The sequence below is a fragment of the Rutidosis leptorrhynchoides genome, chromosome 11 (genome assembly GCF_046630445.1).
Source record: "Rutidosis leptorrhynchoides isolate AG116_Rl617_1_P2 chromosome 11, CSIRO_AGI_Rlap_v1, whole genome shotgun sequence".
NCBI lineage: Eukaryota > Viridiplantae > Streptophyta > Magnoliopsida > Asterales > Asteraceae > Rutidosis > Rutidosis leptorrhynchoides.
In genome coordinates, this window is record NC_092343.1 from 354,391,509 (window position 1) to 354,400,906 (window position 9,398).

Here is a 9,398-nt window from a genome sequence, read left to right on the forward strand (position 1 = left end):
TTAAAGTACCTAATGAGATACATACTTAAAATAAAAACATGTTAACTATATATATAACCATATATATGTCATCGTATAGTTTTTACAAGTTTTAACGTTCGTGAATCACCGGTCAACTTGGGTGGTCAATTGTCTATATGAAACATATTTCAATTAATCAAGTCTTAACAAGTTTGATTGCTTAACATGTTAAAAACATTTAATCATGTAAATATCAATCTCAATTAATATATATAAACATGGAAAAGTTTGGGTCACTACAGTACCTACCCGTTAAATAATTTCGTCCCGAAATTTTAAGCTGTTGAAGGTGTTGACGAATCTTCTGGAAATAGATGCGGGTATTTCTTCTTCATCTGATCTTCACGCTCCCAGGTGAACTCGGGTCCTCTACGAGCATTCCATCGAACCTTAACAATTGGTATCTTGTTTTGCTTAAGTCTTTTAACCTCACGATCCATTATTTCGACGGGTTCTTCGATGAATTGAAGTTTTTCGTTGATTTGGATTTCATCTAACGGAATAGTGATATCTTCTTTAGCAAAACATTTCTTCAAATTCGAGACGTGAAAAGTGTTATGTACAGCCGGGAGTTGTTGATGTAACTCAAGTCGGTAAGCTACTGATCCGACACGATCAATAATCTTGAATGGTCCAATATACCTTGGATTTAATTTCCCTCGTTTACCAAATAGAACAACGCCTTTCCAAGGTGCAACTTTAAGCATGACCATCTCTCCAATTTCAAATTCTATATCTTTTCTTTTAATGTCAGCGTAGCTCTTTTGTCGACTTTGGGCGGTTTTCAACCGTTGTTGAATTTGGATGATCTTCTCGGTAGTTTCTTGTATAATCTCCGGACCCGTAATCTGTCTATCCCCCACTTCACTCCAACAAATTGGAGACCTGCACTTTCTACCATAAAGTGCTTCAAACGGCGCCATCTCAATGCTTGAATGGTAGCTGTTGTTGTAGGAAAATTCTACTAACGGTAGATGTCGATCCCAACTGTTTCCGAAATCAATAACACATGCTCGTAGCATGTATTCAAGCGTTTGTATCGTCCTTTCACTCTTCCCATCAGTTTGTGGATGATAGGCAGTACTCATGTCTAGACGAGTTCCTAATGCTTGCTGTAATGTCTGCCAGAATCTTGAAATAAATCTGCCATCCCTATCAGAGATAATAGAGATTGGTATTCCATGTCTGGAGATGACTTCCTTCAAATACAGTCGTGCTAACTTCTCCATCTTGTCATCTTCTCTTATTGGCAGGAAGTGTGCTGATTTGGTGAGACGATCAACTATTACCCAAATAGTATCAAAACCACTTGCAGTCCTTGGCAATTTAGTGATGAAATCCATGGTAATGTTTTCCCATTTCCATTCCGGGATTTCGGGTTGTTGAAGTAGACCTGATGGTTTCTGATGCTCAGCTTTGACCTTAGAACACGTCAAACATTCTCCTACGTATTTAGCAACATCGACTTTCATACCCGGCCACCAAAAATGTTTCTTGAGATCCTTGTACATCTTCCCCGTTCCAGGATGTATTGAGTATCTGGTTTTATGAGCTTCTCTAAGTACCATTTCTCTCATATCTCCAAATTTTGGTACCCAAATCCTTTCAGCCCTATACCGGATTCCGTCTTCCCGAATATTAAGATGCTTCTCCGATCCTTTGGGTATTTCATCCTTTAAATTTCCCTCTTTTAAAACTCCTTGTTGCGCCTCCTTTATTTGAGTAGTAAGGTTATTATGAATCATTATATTCATAGATTTTACTCGAATGGGTTCTCTGTCCTTCCTGCTCAAGGCATCGGCTACCACATTTGCCTTCCCCGGGTGGTAACGAATCTCAAAGTCGTAATCATTCAATAATTCAATCCACCTACGCTGCCTCATATTCAGTTGTTTCAGGTTAAATATGTGTTGAAGACTTTTGTGGTCGGTATATATAATACTTTTGACCCCATATAAGTAGTGCCTCCAAGTCTTTAATGCAAAAACAACCGCGCCTAATTCCAAATCATGCGTCGTATAATTTTGTTCGTGAATCTTCAATTGTCTAGACGCATAAGAAATCACCTTCGTTCATTGCATTAATACACAACCGAGACCTTGCTTTGATGCATCACAATAAATCACAAAATCATCATTCCCTTCAGGCAATGACAATATAGGTGCCGTAGTTAGCTTTTTCTTCAATAACTGAAATGCTTTCTCTTGTTCATTATTCCATTCAAATTTCTTCCCTTTATTTGTTAATGCAGTCAAGGGTTTTGCTATTCTGGAAAAGTCTTGGATGAACCTTCTGTAGTAACCAGCTAGTCTTAAAAACTGGCGTATGTGTTTCGGAGTTTTCGGGGTTTCCCACTTTTCAACAGTTTCTATCTTTGCCGGATCCACCTTAATACCTTCTTTGTTCACTATGTGACCGAGGAATTGAACTTCTTCCAACTAAAATGCACACTTTGAAAACTTAGCGTACAATTCTTCCTTCCTCAATACTTCTAACACCTTTCTCAAATGTTCACCATGTTCTTGGTCATTCTTTGAGTAAATAAGTATGTCATCAATGAAAACAATGACAAACTTGTTAAGGTATGGTCCACACACTCGGTTCATAAGGTCCATGAACACAGCTGGTGCATTAGTTAAACCAAACGGCATGACCATAAACTCGTAATGACCGTAACGTGTTCGAAAAGCAGTCTTTGGAATATCATCTTCTTTCACCCGCATTTGATGATACCCGGAACGTAAGTCAATCTTTGAATAAATAGACGAGCCTTGTAGTTGATCAAATAAGTCGTCGATTCTCGGTAGTGGATAGCGGTTCTTGATGGTAAGTTTGTTCAACTCTCGGTAGTCGATACATAACCTGAATGTACCATCTTTCTTCTTGACAAACAAAACAGGAGCTCCCCACGGTGATGTGCTTGGTCGAATGAAATCACGCTCTAAAAGTTCTTGTAATTGGCTTTGCAGTTCTTTCATCTCGCTGGGTGCGAGTCTGTAAGGAGCACGAGCTATTGGTGCAGCTCCTGGTACAAGATCTATTTGAAATTCAACGGATCGATGTGGGGGTAATCCCGGTAATTCTTTCGGAAATACATCGGGAAATTCTTTTGCAATGGGAACATCATTGATGCTCTTTTCTTCAGTTTGTACTTTCTCGACGTGTGCTAGAACAGCATAGCAACCTTTTCTTATTAGTTTTTGTGCCTTCAAATTACTAATAAGATGTAGCTTCGTGTTGCCCTTTTCTCCGTACACCATTAAGGGTTTTCCTTTTTCTCGTATAATGCGAATTGCATTTTTGTAACAGACGATCTCTGCTTTCACTTCTTTCAACCAGTCCATACCGATTATCACATCAAAACTCCCTAACTCTACTGGTATCAAATCAATCTTAAATGTTTAGCTAACCAGTTTAATTTCTCGATTCCGACATATATTATCTGCTGAAATTAATTTACCATTTGCTAATTCGAGTAAAAATTTACTATCCAAAGGCGTCAATGGACAACTTAATTTAGCACAAAAATCTCTACTCATATAGCTTCTATCCGCACCCGAATCAAATAAAACGTAAGCAGATTTATTGTCAATAAGAAACGTACCCGTAACAAGCTCCGGGTCTTCCTGTGCCTCTGCCGCATTAATATTGAAAACTCTTCCGCAGCCTTGTCCATTCGTGTTCTCCTGGTTCAGGCAATTTCTAATAATGTGGCCCGGTTTTCCACATTTATAACAAACTACATTGGCATAACTTGCTCCGACACTACTTGCTCCACCATTACTCGTTCCGACACCATTTGTTCCTTTCGTTCTATTAACCCCTGGTCCGTAGACCTCACACTTCGCCGCGCTATGACCATTTCTTTTACACTTGTTGCAAAATTTGGTGCAGAACCCCGAGTGATACTTTTCACACCTTTGGCATAGCTGCTTCTGATTGTTGTTGTTGTTGTGGTTATTATTGTTGTTGGGATGATTGTTGTAGTTGCTGTTGCTGTTGTTGTTGTAGTTGTTGTTGTTGTTGTTGTTGTTGTGGTTGTTGTTGTTGGGCCGTTTGTTGTAGTTGCGATTGATGTTGCGATTGTTGGGATAATTGTTGCGATTATTGTTGTAATTGATGTTGTTGTTGTATTGGTGATTCTTATCACCGTTTTCCTCCCACTTTCTTTTGACTTGCTTCACATTGGCCTCTTCAGCAGTCTGTTCTTTAATTCTTTCTTCAATCTGGTTCACTAGTTTGTGAGCCATTCTACATGCCTGTTGTATAGAGGCAGGCTCGTGTGAACTTATATCTTCTTGGATTCTTTCCGGTAATCCTTTCACAAATGCGTCAATCTTCTCTTCCTCATCTTCGAATGCTCCCGGACACAATAGGCACAATTTTGTGAATCGTCTTTCGTACGTGGTAATATCAAATCCTTGGGTTCGTAACCCTCTAAGTTTTGCTTGAGCTTATTGACCTCGGTTCTGGGACGGTACTTCTCATTCATCAAGTGCTTGAATGCTGACCACGGTAGTGCGTACGCATCGTCTTGTCCCACTTGCTCTAGATAGGTATTCCACCATGTTAACGTAGAACCTGTGAAGGTATGCGTAGCGTACTTCACTTTGTCCTCTTCAGTACACTTACTTATGGCAAACACCGATTCGACCTTCTCGGTCCACCGTTTCAATCCGATCGGTCCTTCGGTTCCATCAAATTCCAAAGGTTTGCAGGCAGTGAATTCTTTGTAGGTGCATCCTACACGATTTCCTGTACTGCTAAATCCAAGGTTATTGTTGGTATGTAGCACAGCCTGTACTGCGGCTATGTTTGAAGCTAGAAAAGTACGGAATTCCTCTTCATTCATATTCACGGTGTGTCGAGTAGTTGGTGCCATTTCCTTCAAAATAGTCAAATGGAACAAGTTAATCATACAGAATATTAAGAGTAGTTAATAGTATTTCGTAGCATAATATGAACTCATTTATAAAAGCTTTTTCTTCATATTAGCGTTTTATAAGTTTAAATTCGGGTAGTACCTACCCGTTAAGTTCATACTTAGTAGCTAATATACAATTCAACTACTACAATTCTATATGAAAAACTGATTATAATAATATTTCGCGTTCAAACTTCTATACAATATTTTACAAACTTACAATACCGCTTATTTTACATAAAGCATGAAATATAGCACACAATAACTTTGATACAAGATAGTTGTGAAGATAATTCTAGCTAGTACACAAGTCGTTCAGCAAAGGCAATAAAGACACGTAATTCATATGTCCAGAAACAAGTCATGCATTCTGGTTTTACTAGGACTACTTCCCATCCTTGGTCTTGTGGAACATAACCGTTATGGCCGTTGATAAGACATCGTGTTGTAACGTCGTCAAAGGGACGAGGGTTACGTAATGTCCAACAGTCCCGTAATAATCTAAAAACCTCATTTCTTACCCCAATTACCGACTCCGTCACTTGTGGAAACGTTTTGTTTAATAGTTGTAGCCCGATGTTCTTGTTCTCACTTTGGTGAGAAGCGAACATTACTAATCCGTAAGCATAACATGCTTCTTTATGTTGCATGTTAGCCGCTTTTTCTAAATCACGAAGTCCAATATTCGGATATATTGAGTCAAAATAATTTCTTAACCCGTTGCGTAAAATAGCATTTGGGTTCCCCGCAATATATGCGTCAAAGTAAACACATCGTAACTTATGGGTTTCCCAATGTGATATCCCCCATCTTTCAAATGAAAGTCTCTTATAAACCAAGACATTCTTGGAACGTTCTTCGAATGTCTTACAAACTGATCTCGCCTTAAATAGTTGTGCCGAGGAATTCTGGCCGACTCTAGACAAGATTTCATCAATCATGTCTCCGGGTAGGTCTCTTAAAATATTGGGTTGTCTATCCATTTTGTGTTTTTAAACTGTAAAATAGACAAGAGTTAGATTCATAAAAAAAAATACTTATTAATACAAGCAATTTTTACATATATCATAAAGCATAAGAACACTATATTACATATATTACACCACACGAATACAACTATCTTATTCCGACTCGCTCGTTTCTTCTTCTTCGGTTTTGGTTCATTTTGCCCAGTTTCTAGGGATATATGATGTTCCCCTAATACTAACTGTCATTTTTCACAATGGTTTAGAAAAACCTGGTGGTTTAGAGGTTCCCAGGTCATTGTTACAACTTAAGGACTTCAGGGGTTGACGATACATATAAAGTTCATCGGGGTTGGAATTAGATTTCTCTATTTTTATGCCCTTTCCCTTATTATTTTCTTTTGCCTTTTTAAATTCAGTTGGGGTAATTTCTATAACATCATCGGAATTCTCGTCGGAATCCGATTCATCGGAGAATTGGTAATCCTCCCAATATTTTGATTCCTTGGCGGAAACACCATTGACCATAATTAACCTTGGTCGGTTGGTTGAGGATTTTCTTTTACTTAACCGTTTTATTATTTCCCCCACCGGTTCTACTTCTTCATCCGGTTCCGATTCTTCTTCCGGTTCCGATTCTTCTTCCGGTTCCGACTCTTCTTCCGGTTCCTCTTCGGGAACTTGTGAATCAGTCCACGAATCATTCCAATTTACATTTGACTCTTCATTATTATTAGGTGAGTCAATGGGACTTGTTCTAGAGGTAGACATCTATCACATAATATCAAACGCGTTAAGAGATTAATATATCACATAATATTCACATGTTAAAAATATATAGTTTCCAACAAAATTTGTTAAGCAATCATTTTTCAAGTAAACACGGTCGAAGTCCAGACTCACTAATGCATCCTAACAAACTCGATAAGACACACTAATGCAAAATTCTGGTTCTCTAAGACCAACGCTCGGATACCAACTGAAATGTCCCGTTCTTATTGATTAAAAACGTTCCATATTAATTGATTTCGTTGCGAGGTTTTGACCTCTATATGAGACGTTTTTCAAAGACTGCATTCATTTTTAAAACAAACCATAATCTTTATTTCATAGATAAAGGTTTTAAAAAGCTTTACGTAGATTATCAAATAATGATAATCTAAAATATCCTGTTTACACACGACCATTACATAATGGTTTACAATACAAATATGTTACAACAAAATAAGTTTCTTGAATGCAGTTTTTACACAATATCATACAAGCATAGACTCCAAATCTCGTCCTTATTTAAGTATGCGACAGCGGAAGCTCTTAATAATCACCTGAGAATAAACATGCTTAAAACGTCAACAAAAATGTTGGTGAGTTATAGGTTTAACCTATATATATCAAATCATAATAATAGACCACAAGATTTCATATTTCAATACACATCCCATACATAGAGATAAAAATCATTCATATGGTGAACACCTGGTAACCGACATTAACAAGATGCATATATAAGAATATCCCCATCATTCCGGGACACCCTTCGGATATGATATAAATTTCGAAGTACTAAAGCATCCGGTACTTTGGATGGGGTTTGTTATGCCCAATAGATCTATCTTTAGGATTCGCGTCAATTAGGGTGTCTGTTCCCTAATTCTTAGATTACCAGACTTAATAAAAAGGGGCATATTCGATTTCGATAATTCAACCATAGAATGTAGTTTCACGTACTTGTGTCTATTTTGTAAATCATTTATAAAACCTGCATGTATTCTCATCCCAAAAATATTAGATTTTAAAAGTGGGACTATAACTCACTTTCACAGATTTTTACTTCGTCGGGAAGTAAGACTTGGCCACTGGTTGATTCACGAACCTATAACAATATATACATATATATCAAAGTATGTTCAAAATATATTTACAACACTTTTAATATATTTTAATGTTTTAAGTTTATTAAGTCAGCTGTCCTCGTTAGTAACCTACAACTAGTTGTCCACAGTTAGATGTACAGAAATAAATTGATAAATATTATCTTGAATCAATCCACGACCTAGTGTATACGTATCTCAGTATTGATCACAACTCAAACTATATATATTTTGGAATCAACCTCAACCCTGTATAGCTAACTCCAACATTCACATATAGAGTGTCTATGGTTGTTCCGAAATATATATAGATGTGTCGACATGATAGGTCGAAACATTGTATACGTGTCTATGGTATCTCAAGATTACATAATATACAATACAAGTTGATTAAGTTATGGTTGGAATAGATTTGGTACCAATTTTCACGTAGCTAAAATGAGAAAAATTATCCAATCTTGTTTTACCCATAACTTCTTCATTTTAAATCCGTTTTGAGTGAATCAAATTGCTATGGTTTCATATTGAACTCTATTTTATGAATCTAAACAGAAAAAGTATAGGTTTATAGTCGGAAAAATAAGTTACAAGTCGTTTTTGTAAAGGTAGTCATTTCAGTCGAAAGAACGACGTCTAGATGACCATTTTAGAAAACATACTTCCACTTTGAGTTTAACCATAATTTTTGGATATAGTTTCATGTTCATAATAAAAATCATTTTCTCAGAATAACAACTTTTAAATCAAATTTTATCATAGTTTTTAATTAACTAACCCAAAACAGCCCGCGGTGTTACTACGACGGCGTAAATCCGGTTTTACGGTGTTTTTCGTGTTTCCAGGTTTTAAATCATTAAGTTAGCATATCATATAGATATAGAACATGTGTTTAGTTGATTTTAAAATTCAAGTTAGAAGGATTAACTTTTGTTTGCGAACAAGTTTAGAATTAACTAAACTATGTTCTAGTGATTACAAGTTTAAACCTTCGAATAAGATAGCTTTATATGTATGAATCGAATGATGTTATGAACATCATTACTACCTTAAGTTCCTTGGATAAACCTACTGGAAAAGAGAAAAATGGATCTAGCTTCAATGGATCCTTGGATGGCTCGAAGTTCTTGAAGCAGAATCATGACACGAAAACAAGTTCAAGTAAGATCATCACTTGAAATAAGATTGTTATAGTTATAGAAATTGAACCAAAGTTTGAATATGATTATTACCTTGTATTAGAATGATAACCTACTGTAAGAAACAAAGATTTCTTGAGGTTGGATGATCACCTTACAAGATTGGAAGTGAGCTAGCAAACTTGAAAGTATTCTTGATTTTATGTAACTAGAACTTGTAAAATATATGAAGAACACTTAGAACTTGAAGATAGAACTTGAGAGAGATCAATTAGATGAAGAAAATTGAAGAATGAAAGTGTTTGTAGGTGTTTTTGGTCGTTGGTGTATGGATTAGATATAAAGGATATGTAATTTTGTTTTCATGTAAATAAGTCATGAATGATTACTCATATTTTTGTAATTTTATGAGATATTTCATGCTAGTTGCCAAATGATGGTTCCCACATGTGTTAGGTGACTCACATGGGCTGCTAAGAGC